We start from the raw sequence: 12875 nt of genomic DNA on the forward strand, positions 1-12875 counted from the left end.
AAGAAAACTTCCTTAGATCCATTCAAATATAAAAACATTCTTTACTACATTGAATTTTATAAAATCCCATTGTTAAATACTTCCTCTCAAACTCCTGCCAAATGGGAGGATTACTGCTGAAACAGACAAGGAATATGTGACCTCCTCTCCCTCCCCTGATGAACATCAGGGTTACTTTGGCACACATACAGATCTATTTTCTACAAAGGATGCAGCTTTTCAGAGATGTGAAGGATCTGGAATGAGAACACTGGCCCTCATCAACCCACTTCCTCTATTGGAAGGGAGTCTCCCAAATAGTCCTCTAAAGGAAACACTGGAATGAAGTCACCCATGTTTAGTAAAGTAACAGTAGCCTGATGATGTGATTGTCTCAGAAGTGATACAAGGCACAGCAGTAAGATTGAAAGTTCACTGGGACTTTTAATAATGAAATTTTAGATAAATATTTGCACAGATGCACACACATATTTATTTGTTCTTCTTCCACGGGACTCTTCCAAGTGCTAGTTTCAAAATATAAACAGTGGGAAACTGCTGTAGTAATGAGTAGCAAAATACAGCAATTATTGCAAGAGCTGAAAACTATTCATCTAATAAAAAGTAGGAAGCTGTGTGGGAGAGAAAGGAGTGAAATTCTCTAGCAAGTAAGGACAGTTGGAATTTAATAATTCACTTTGGCAATCATATTTGTTTAGTCAGCAGGCCAACGTTCCTACCGTGCTGCACAATGCCAGGGACAGTCTTCATCCTAAACCCACCATGTTGAGAGAGGATCTCTAGCCAAGCTGCATAAATACCACCACTGCAGCAGTCTTCGAATATAAACCTTTTATTACCTATCTCTGAGCAGATCTGTAAAGCCCAGAAAGGACTCTCATTAGTTGAGATTAATTTGGTGGAGATGGCATCAGATTATTTGAAAATGGTTATTAATCAGTATTTCAGAAGTGGCCTATGTGGCCACAGATAGCCATGCTCTCATAACAGAATATATGATAGGCTCCAGACTGTATTTTTAACATCTCATTAGTAATATAGAGACCCAGACTCGAAAAGCTCTCATGGTTTTCTTTTCTTTATTAAGCAATGCCTCTTCAAAAATATTTTCCTCATCACTTTTAATTGAAATTAACTTCCTCTTAAAAGGTGAAGAGATGCAAAAGAGCTTAGGAGAGAATGCATATACTTCTGTAGTATTAAGAATAGATGTAACTGATGATGAGACTAACACAATTAGATTAATAACACCCAGTATGCAAACAGCCCAAATGTATAAATAACAAAACAACTGGCCACCTATGGAAGACTTGGTTTTTTAGGTAGCAGATAGTCAAATACTACCTAGCAAATATTTTTTTCCTATGGTAAATATATGGTAGAAATGTTTGTGGAAAGAAATCTAAACATTCTTTCAATGGAGGAGGAGAGAGAATTAGGTGTTTGGAAAGAGAGGCATATATGAAGAAGCAACAGAGTTTTGTAACTCTTGTGCAATGAGAGAGGCTTGCACAGTTAGTCCCAATCTGGAGTTACTTCCTTTCCACCAAAAAGTGTTTGGTGTATCCAGTTCCACTGCCAGAGCAGGGGGCAGATCTCCACCTAGCACAGTGCAGGAGAGGGCCGCAGCTTGCATGTCAGAGACCCAGAGTGGAGCCTGGTGGCACCAGAATGAGAAATGACTTCCTGGTGGCACATGGGGAGGTGCCCTTTTTTTTTTTTTTTTTTTTTTTTGAGTGCACAAAAGGAAAATAAGCATTTCAGAGAAACACTTGAGGATGATTAGATGGGAAAGTTGAATTTGGAGCAACAATAGACTGGGGGATTGGAAAATCTTCCAACATATACTAAAAGATCTGATCAGGAAGCCCAGTTCTGACAGGTGTGGAACAAGGAACCATCATGAAGGAAGAGAAGAAGGTCAGAGTCAAGTCCCTTAGTGATAGCTGTCTATGTAGTTGGTTAAGTACCCTGCTTGAAAATTAAGGTCTGTGTATAATTTGATAGATAATAATTTTGCTTTAAAAATATTTTTACACAATTGTGAATAGTTCCCCTCTAGCATTTCTCACAGTGCTTGCTGAAGAGGGCAGCTGTGATATAGAAAAAAAAAAGCTACCTTTGCTAAAACAGCCTCTCTTTCTTCAGGCTTATCTGACCCAGACCTCAGAATCTCCTGGACTAAGAACAACTCAGGCCATTGTGATTTAGAAGTATCCTGGTGCTTAGAGAAGACACTAAGACGGCCAGGAGACAATGGCAGCATTAGAAGGCCCTAGTTGAACAGAATATATAATTTCATTTAACAGCTGCGGAAGCTCATTAACTACGCTGGCATGAATGATTCTTTACAACTACAAAAAAGAAAGAAAAACAGCAGCCTATTTACAAATGCAGGGAGAGCCATTCCTTGTTTTCTAGCTTTCAAGGGAAACAAAACATTTCTGCATAATAACTTTATCCTATAATTCAACACTATTTAAAAGTGTAGCATGCCATAAGCTTAAAGAGATATTTTTGTGCCACGTATTCAAAACCTCCACAATATTCCAGCACAGTTTCTGACTGCATGGCTTTCAGGTTCCCTATGACCTGCTAAGGGGCCAATCAGGCAGCAGTCTGGCCGCCCAGGCACCTTCCAGGCATGCATGCTCCCTGCACTCCAACATTTCTCTCCAAACATATCCCATACTTCATGTTCTCAACTTAAGGAAAGTATGGCTCAAATGCTTTCCACAATCCTTTAGCCCCTCTTATTTTTTACTTTAGGTTCTCTGCCACTTACTAAGTGACCTTGAGCCAATCACTTAGCCTTTCTGTGCTTCATTTTTTTTATCTGTAAAATTATGACAGTGCCTGCTTCACAGGGGTATTGTGAAGATTAAACTGGGAGTCAATACAAAGCATCTAGAGCAATGCTTGGTAATAGCACACCTTCAATAAATGTCCAGCCAGTACTTCACTATTATTACCACTACCTAGGACATGATTCACCACTATTACTTATTTCATATGTATTTTGCCAACTCCAATTCCACCTAAATTGTTTGAGGGCATCTAGAGAGAGTATGGGTACATATTAGCACCGTTTCATGCCCTCTTCCTCCCCTGCTTCCACCTCAGATATGTAGGTGGGGACTGAGAGAGGGCAGGACTGTTGCTATGGTGGGGAACGTTGCTGATATTTTTGGGGAGGACTGTTGCTATGGTGGGGAATGTTGCTGATATTTTTGGGGACTCAGCTAAAGGTTCATGAAGTCACAGGCATAGTCTTTATCCCATGTGGACAAACTTTCTTGTGGCTGTTCTTTCTCCCAACAGTAAGCATTAAGGTATGCTCTGGGACAGGTCCCTGTTTTTCTCTTTCACCTACTCAGATACTCTCTCAGATCTCTCATAAATAGAACTGCCCCATATGGGGGCTCTAAGCTAAAGGAGTGTGAAATAAATGACTCCCTAGTGTAGCCTGTTTCATTAGTATTCCATACAGGGGCTGAAGAGGATGCTCTACTTAGTGACATTACTGTTGGCTTTTTATTTTCCTAGCATGTATTTCTTGTGAGATCCCTTCAGGAAGGGGTGGCTAATCTCTGATAGAATTTTGGTAATCCTCGGTTTCTGGTCCACATGACGTTATCTCTTCCCACTCTTACTAGCAATCACAGAGGTCAAGTATTTTTCAATTTTGTATCCTTTAACCCCTAACATCCACTATTGTTTATAAAAGTAGGCATTTAATATTTATTGAAGCGAGCTATTTATTCTTTAAAAAAATATTAGCCACTTGCTAGTAGGGCCAGTTACCATGACTAAGGTCCTTTCATTTAATTAAACTGAATCCAAAATTCAAGGAATTTTTCACAATAACAAGTGCTAATTTGATGCTTAGTAATATTCATACGCATCACTATGACCTATAGGCCCTACAATGCCTATCCCTTGTTTACTTCTCTGACCCTATTGTGCTCACTCTGAACCAGAATACTTTATAATTTTTGATTCAACCTCTACTCCTTTGCACTTGCTGTGCCCTCTGCTTGAAATACTACTCACCCCCCCAACCCAACCCCGAGTTTCACATGATGAACTGCTTCTTGTGATTCCCATCACAGCACAAAGGAGGAGCCCACAGCCTGAAGAAATGACATGATACCTAAAGTATGAGTATGAGTATACATGAGTGTGTGTGTGTGTGTGTGTATATATATAGATACATAGATATATACACACACACACACACACACACACACGAGTATATATGTGTGTGTAGCTGTATGTATTTTGGGGTAGAGGTGGGTAAGGTAAGACTATTCAATCTATGCAGAGGGAAGAGCTAAGGCAAAGACTTGAAATGCAAAGAAATAGAGTAAGGTTGTTTGCAGAACTGAAAGTCAATGTGGCTTCAGCTTAAAAAGCCCAAGACATCAGAAGATGGGATACGAGCCTGAATCATAAAGGCATGCATGTATCAGAAAAGGATACAAGAGGGGCAGTACGGCATTTATGCATTGTGGCCCGCAGGTACTATCTTAAGATATAGATTAATCATTCTTCGTAAGAAAAAAATCCTTCTGCCTTTATAGGTATTCTCCTATTCTTCCCTAACTTAAAAATAATTAAATAATTAGTAGTGCTAAATATCAGTCACCCTTAGGATTTTTACATTTCCTTCAGGAAAAGTGAAACACCACATCCAAGATTCAGGAGATAGGACTGCTCATCAGCCCCTGGGAGCTTGTTTTTGAACCCTAAACATAACCATAACTTCTCCTAATACTAGTACTGGGGTTATTTCAGGTGGGAAACTTAAAGCCTTTTTAAAGCTGGTTTTAATTAGCTATTAGCATATCATACATTCACACACATTGAATTTGTACCAACCCCTGAATAGATTCTTTTCTATACAAAAAAAATATTTCAGTAAATTGCATTTTGACAAACTGAATTTCTGCTATTAAATTAGCCTTAAATTTTTAGAATTTCTAAGAATTCATGATGATTTATTTTAACTACTCCAAGATTTAGGAATAAGTTACAAGAAATCGAGACAATTAGCCCAAACACTAAAGCTAAAATGGAGAAAGGTTAGATGGTTGGTTCACGATACAGCTGAACATTATTCCTCCCATGAACAAACAGTGTGCAAATTTCCTAATTTCTTATTCAATGTCTGACTGTCAGAACTTATTTTAAGCAAAACACAGATTTACTGGGGTAAGAGAGTAGAATGAAAATTAGAAAAAGAAAACTACATATCTGATATGGCCATAAAAGCTACTGAAAGTATATGAAAAAGAATAAATGTTTCAAAATTAAATTCTCCAGATGGGCATTCCATAGTTGAAAGATTATAATTCCAAAGATAATTTTAAGCTAATACAATAATCAAAGAGTAAGGAATTGAGCAAAATAATTTCCTTAATATGCAATTAAAAGATCTATTACTAAATATCAATCAATACTCAAAAGTTGAATATCTGAATTCGCAACTCTTACCAATTCCCTCACTCATTTCAACATACTTAATACTCAGTGCAAATAAATCATTTAAATAGGACAATAGTTTCTATTCACTAACATCAGACATCCTGCAAATAAATGTGTAGAAGTCTTCCTTGTAAGTGCTACTCTTTTATGGCATGAGATATTTATTTACATACATTTTCCTTCATTGGTATAACAAACATTTATTCTTTTCAAGAGTTTAACTCTTTTACTGAAAAACACCAAAATCAAAAATTCAGGAATGGCAGTTCAGTCTCTGCAAGGAAGCAGATTGAGAAAAACAAGCGTATATTACATTACCACACTGCATAACATTTTGTATTTTCTAACATTCTTTCCAGTAAAAGTATCTTATACATAAGATTTCACAGTGTCATTTTTGAAATAAGAACTATGAAGAGATTCTGATTTTACTCAGTTGTTAAGGTGCCTGAAGGAGTTCATTCATTAATTTCTCTAACCATGGAGGGCACTGGAGCCTTTGGATGATAAGTTCACATTTAGCGTTAGGCTGACTGAATCTCCAATCTACTGCTGAATGAATCTCCAATCTACTTTGTTTTAATTTGCATTAAAAAGCCTCTACTCTCAAAGTACTGCATCATTAAGTTTATATAATAATTAGATATACAAATTAGGAAAGGCAGATGAAGTATCACTTGGCAACATTAACTTGTCCACCACCTTCACACTGAAGATTTAAAGAGTGTCTATTAGTGAGAGATACTTTTCTGTGCATAACAACTGAAGAAGCCTGTTAAGAATACTTAATTCACTATTATTTCTAATAATAAACACATTCAGAGGATGATATTTTTTTTTAATTTTGCTTACTGGCTTTTTGCCATTAAGAGGAGTAAAAAAGGGAAAACATAATCATAAAAAGCCCAATCTCTTAAATGATTTAATAGGTTGGTTAGTACACACAAACAACTATAGTATATAACTATCAACCATATCTTCTGTATCTATTTAGAATAGTTAGTCTGATATAGTACCATACAAAGAAATTCCTCTTCATTCATGTAGTGATACTGCTGACACAGTTTACTAAGAACCACCTTTAAGAATTTGCAAGCCATTAAAAAAATGAAGAGAAATAACTTTCAGTTACACTTCTGATACAGAAAAACAACTGACATCTTCACATTATTATTTTTAAGCCACCACAAACTGGACCATTCAAGAAAGATCCCCCCCCCACCACCACCACCATAATGGTTAGTTACAACTTTGGCTAAAGAACACAGGCAATTCTGATTGCACCTGTTTGGGTGAGATTGTGTTTCACAGGTACAGCTACTAATTCCCATGCAGGACTATATTCTTATGCAGCTTCCTTTGCTCCCATCATCCTTACTCCTTGTTTTAGTTATTCTTTACCAGAGGAAAGATTTCACAAATGTATAATATTATGAATAGCATCATTACAAAATAGAGCTCAGGTTCAAATTAGGTTTATGGTCAGAAAAAATCAGTATCATTTAAAGAAGTCACCACTGCCACTCTTAGACCTCTTACACTTCCTATAGAATTCTCCCTTTTAAAGAAGTACCCATTTTTATTTTTGCAGATCACAAAAACTAAATATACAATAGTTATTATGATTACTCAGTGTGGTTATTTTTTGTTTTACAGTACAAACTTCACAGTAACAGTCATATTACATTTACCTAGCGCATGTTTAATAGTATTTTAATCTCAGTAACTGACCACTGTGGCCCATTTCAAGAATTTTATGTTCTAATCATATATGATATTTTACTATGCTGATATGACATAACATTTTTTAAAAAACTGTAAAGAGAAAATTTTGTAAAGAGGGAAAGCTATGGCAAAGTGAAAGCAATTAGCAATAGTTTCTAATTTATGCTAGATATTAATTTATCCTACTTAAGTGCACACTAACTTTGTCTATGTAGTTGTAGATATGTAATGCTATAAATTTTGCAAGTTGGATATTTTTGTTAAATAAAAAAATTGCATCCAGATCTTATTCCAAATATAAACAGCATACTTCTGGTACTATCTAAAATAGCATTTTAGACTTTTTTTCTAGTGAAATATGGGGCCCAAGTCATAATAAATTACAAGTATTAGCTTCAAAACTATCCATCATGTTTTCTGCAGGCCTGTATTTCTCCATTGAAGAATAATGAGAAAGTTGTAATTTTTGGAAATTAAAATATTCTAATAAGTAATCACTTAACTGAAGGAAATAACTAAATAGGTGGGAAATGGAATATTTAGAGGGCAGTGAGGTGAGGGAGGGGATATGACATAACATAGGAGGAGAACCTAAAGAAAGTGAAGGTCAAAGAACTAAGAAAAGTTTACCCATTTCTCCAGACCTATTGTTATTTACCTAGGAAATGTGGTTAAGTTCCCTGGGACACAGTTGAGTTATTTGCTCCAAGTGTTTTAAGTTTACCTATTAAACAACAAGCCACATTCTCCATTCCAGACCCCAGGGCCTAGCAGATGGAAAGCTTCCATCCCTCCCACCCCTGTTTCAGGAGCAGGGTACTAACCTCTTATGGCCCAGCATGACTAATTAACGTGTTTCACTTGATGGCTTTATTGTATGAGAGAAATTTAAAGGCATTTCCATACATGTCTCCTTCCATCCCAGCTAATTAGACTGTTCAACTGTGGTCCAGTCAAATTTTAAATAGTGATCAAAATTTAAATAGTGGTCACATTGTTTCAGTATCACCTCTTACTGACATCATCAGTGGGTATTAAACAGGAAATAGAAACTATAGGTTCTACATTAATGACAATATACTACACGCTTAGACAATACTATGTTTTAAAGGACAAAGGATGCCATTTTTTCTTTTTTTTTTTTGGATGTAATTTTCCTCTCCTTTTAACTCATTTCTACTATTTAAGTGTCTCATATTAAACAAATCTGTCTTAAGACACAGATAAAAAATAAGACAAATATAGATTTATGAAAAAGACAAGTTATTGGATCCTTCACAGACATTCACAACGGGATTCTTTTAAAAGTATTAGGTAGCCTTCATATACTTAGGGTAGTATTTGATGTATGCATCATTCTTAAGAGATATGTGCTTTTACATAGAGCAAAGTTAACAGTTCAACTGAATGCAGACATTATCAACAATGGCCTAAAATATTATTTTCATCAGCTAAAATGAGAACAAACAGAGTTTTCAAATATTGGCTTATCTTAGGTTTTCATGAAACCGGAAAACTACTTTATTACTTAAAGACTAAAATAAGGAATTAAAAAGTTTAATTCAATAACGTGAAAGTAAATTAACTCTTTATTCTGGCCTTTACTTTTTTTCCTTTTCAAATAATTTAGACTTCATTCATAGAAATGTTTGTGAATGGATCTAAAAGACACCTATTTTGAAATTACAGATAAACAGTAGGACAGATCATTTTTTAGAGTGATTTGTGAAATATTGCCCTAGTACAGTTTATTTTTTAGAACAAAAATGACTATAATACATTTCCTTACTTCTCTCAAGGATAATTGGCTTCTTTCTTTTTTGATATCGCAAATTCTATTTACACACAGAGCACCTCTCCTCCTGTCCTGCTGAAGTCCTCTAAAGATGCAGAGACAGTTTAAAAGTCATTTAATTCATATCATTTTCACCCAAGCTTTGTAGAAATGAATCAAAGAGAAGGCAAGGTATTCAGTTTTAGTTAACAAGATAATTGCACCTAAAGTAGCTCCTTGAAGTCTGAGGCAGTAGGCAGCTGCAAACATCCGACTGAAAGCCCATCTGTGGCTTCACAGCTTCCAGTCGAGGATGTTTACAGTCGCTCACTGTCAAGAGGGATATACCTTCTTTCTGTCTGGTTAACCTGCAGACTGGTCCCTAGCAGGTGTTTCTGAGATGTACAAACAGCAATTCTGTACGTTACCAAATTCTCACTCTAACACAGAACTGTCCTAGAAAATGTCTCAAAATAAAAAGCTTCATGTCTGTTATTCATCTACCCAGTTCCAGTAGGATTTTGTGATAGTCGAAGACAATGTATGCAAATTGCTTCCATCCATTATTGTTAAGCTAAGAAACAATGTAGGATTACTTAATAGGGTTCCAACATGCATTATGCAATTAAAATCCTTCTTTGAGTGAAAATGACCAAACACAGAAATTAAATTATATTAACAACACAAAGTGCACATTAACATTAAATACTACATTTAAGTGAGTTTAAAAGGTCTATTTCAAACATTATGAATTCTGATTTAAAAAACACGTGTTTTAATACCACTTTTGTCTGAAATTTGCTCCCACAGACAACTTGTATAGTCAGCTGGTTTTTGAAAGCATGTGCAACAAGCAGGAGAAACATAGAAAGAAATAACGAGGTCTATAACAAGCATGTATCAGGTTTGTGGATCAAAGTTCCCCACTGGAAAAACACAGAACCTATCACTCGCAGCAGAGTGACGCACATTAATTCCAAATTTGAATGTTTTGAATTCCACTCCCATTCTGTTATGAAAATAAATGAGGAAAACTGAAGGTTAAGCTCTATCAGACACTACTCTTCTGAAGGAATTCAAAATGCTTCCTAGTCTAGTGAAAGATTAAGTTGATACAGAGCAGTGGGTGTGCCTTTCCCTGAGATTTTTTAGATGAAGTTACCATAAGGTTCTCAAGTTGCAGAAGTCCTAGTAGTTTGTGACACCAAACCCAAAACGAAAACCAAATCCACACAAACAGTGCCATGTTTACTGAAACTAACAAATGTGAAGAGCGCCATAAATTACTTTTTCAAAGCAAAGGGTAATTCTATCCCATTAAGGTTAAGAAAGTTAATCTTTGAGGCAGCAGGTGAAAACAAGCTGAATTATGCTGAGGCCTTTTTCTTTATTAACTAAGGACTTTGAACTATTAAAACTTCCTAGGGAACCACGTTTTCTCAATGGGTCAAGTCACATAGGGGAACAAAGCAAACTTTATCAGTGCTGTGCAATTCTACATTCCTGAAATTCTTAGTACTTGGCATTCACATATACCATTGCTGACTAGAGCTCCAGTCAGTCCACCAAACTCAGCGACAGCTACCAACCTTGTGAACTTCTCACCAAGACACCCACTTCTTTTAAGTTAGTCACAAATAGACATGGTACTCTGTAATTAAAACAGTTAAATACCAAGCCTTACACCCTGTGAAGACATTATATAGCAGTAAGTGCTTACTAAAAGAAAATATTTTTACTTCCATACATTTTTCTGTGACAGATCCCCTACTTGTCTTGGAATCTTACCATTTAAAATTAAAAACAGTAAGTGACTAATACATATTACCCAAACAACCTCGAATAACAAATGAACATGTGAGAGAGATCTTAAACCTTAGCACAACTTTGAACATCCAGCCTTTTGCTTCAGAGCTCTATGAATAAACATAAAAAACTCTGCAAAGCCCAGAAGACGTTAAAATCTTAGTTACATGGTGTAGCATAAATGGAAAGGTATTTCACAAGCATCAATACAGTACACTATACTGTCTGTATACACAGGCTTCCTTTTTAGAAAGACATTCAGCTGGATGAAATCTGTGTGGAAGGTAAAGCAGATTTATCCCAACAAGGAACTGAACAATTTCGCCACTTTTAAGTGAGACTCAATGTTATTTAAATTATTTGCTTGTTTCCTGGTAATTGAGCAGTATTGGTTCCATTTAAAACAGTAATTCTCAAAATGAGAAGATGACAATGGAATTATCAGGACAGTTTTTTTTCCCACATACCTGGACTGCCTCTTGCCCCATCCATTTTTGCAATTCTTATTCAGAAGGGGAGGGGCTGAGTGTGTGTGTTTTGCAAAAGCTATCAAATGATTTTGCTATACCTTCCTGGCAGAGAATTACTAACCTAGAAAGATGAAACTAGATTAGATAAATTTGCTGGAGACTAAAAACTCTTGCCACTAATTGAGAAATAGCACCAATAAATCCATTTAAAAAATCATGAATTAAAAACAAATATGCCAGAATAAGATTCAATTGTGTCCAACACATCAGATCCTATATATTGTCTTACATAACCCTGGACATGTTGACAAAAAACTACTTAGTTACTTCAAAGCCATAGGAATGCTGGCTGCTCCAGCCCTGTTAGATAAGGTCTGCAAAAGTTTCCCCACCCCAAAGTGCAGCTCTGGATATCTATACCCTAATCAGCTTTTATAATCTTCCTTATATTAGTTTTAACTCCTTGAAGGATTCATTCCTTCTGCTGAGGGAAGGTTTAGGGCTGGCCTCAATTAGAGTTTAAAATTTTTTCTTAGCTACCCTGAACCATTCAGTCTTGAACCTTATTATTGATTCTATAATCATGCATTTTCTTAAACTATGTGTAACTAAGAACAGATTAAAATATTACAGCCACTCAAGCTCTCCCACCTCCTTCTACTCATACACACAATTTTCTGGATTTTAAGATGTCTGGGTTTTTAAATGGTCCATACTTGAATATTGAGGTTTTAGGCACTTATCAACAGATGGTGGAAATTACTATTACTTTATGTGTCGATTTATTTATTTATACTAGGACTCGCCCTTGGCCATGGAAATGCAAAGGTGCATGAAGGTAACCCTACCTCCCAGACTAAGGCTTCTTCCTCTGGTTCCACCCTTCTCTTCCATCCAATCTCCACCCATTCTGGTCTCTGAGTGTTTACAGTGGTACCCCATGTCAGCATGGGGCCCAGTGGCCAGGCTCTGTTCTGCATCCTATCACCTACCATCTCTCTGGAGGCCAAGGTTCCAGGCAACTGCATCAACAATATTGGTATTTGGACTCTATTCTTTCCTTCAGAAAACCCACCTTAAGACAGGAAACAAGTGGTTTCTGTTTCCTTTTGTAGAAGGCATATACACATAAGTGATTCTGGAATGCAAATAAATGTACAAACAAAATTCTGCCCTTCAAAATTCATCTTCACCTTATTCTATTTTTACATACACTTAAGTGGTCCACACTGTTGTCAGCCTAATTCAAAGGCTCCTAATTCTCATTATATTTCTTGGTAATGACAATGATGATGTACTTTTCCTTGATTTTTCTGGAGATTAAGAGAAATATAGACTACCTGCGCACTGCCAGTTGAAGGCTGTAGGAATTTACTAGAAACATTTCCCCATGGGTTGTACATATATGGAAGATTAAGAAACTCAAATTCTAGGAAGAAAAGCAGTATCTTTCATAGTGAAGAGCTTATAAAGAATAAAATCTCTTCCACTTTAGAAATTAAAGTAAGCATTTTTTTGTTCAATTAACATTCCCTAATATAATGGTAGTGAGAAATTGAGAATTAAGCCTGATAAACTGTATCAAGTTTATAGCCTTAACTTTCACATATTAT

General features: G+C 36.1%; 1 long non-coding RNA gene and 1 other non-coding gene across 2 annotated transcripts in view; both read right to left on the reverse strand.

Annotated features, from left to right (window-relative positions):
* Nucleotides 1-12875, reverse strand: part of LOC119874195 — a 110557-nt gene that overhangs the window by 84483 nt on the left and 13199 nt on the right. The window lies entirely within an intron of this gene.
* MIR30A (microRNA mir-30a) lies at nucleotides 9246-9308 on the reverse strand. The gene has a single exon (NR_049231.1). It is a non-coding gene; the product is annotated as a microRNA mir-30a (primary transcript).

This window comes from Canis lupus, chromosome 12 (assembly GCF_011100685.1).
Source record: "Canis lupus familiaris isolate Mischka breed German Shepherd chromosome 12, alternate assembly UU_Cfam_GSD_1.0, whole genome shotgun sequence".
Classification (NCBI taxonomy): domain Eukaryota; kingdom Metazoa; phylum Chordata; class Mammalia; order Carnivora; family Canidae; genus Canis; species Canis lupus.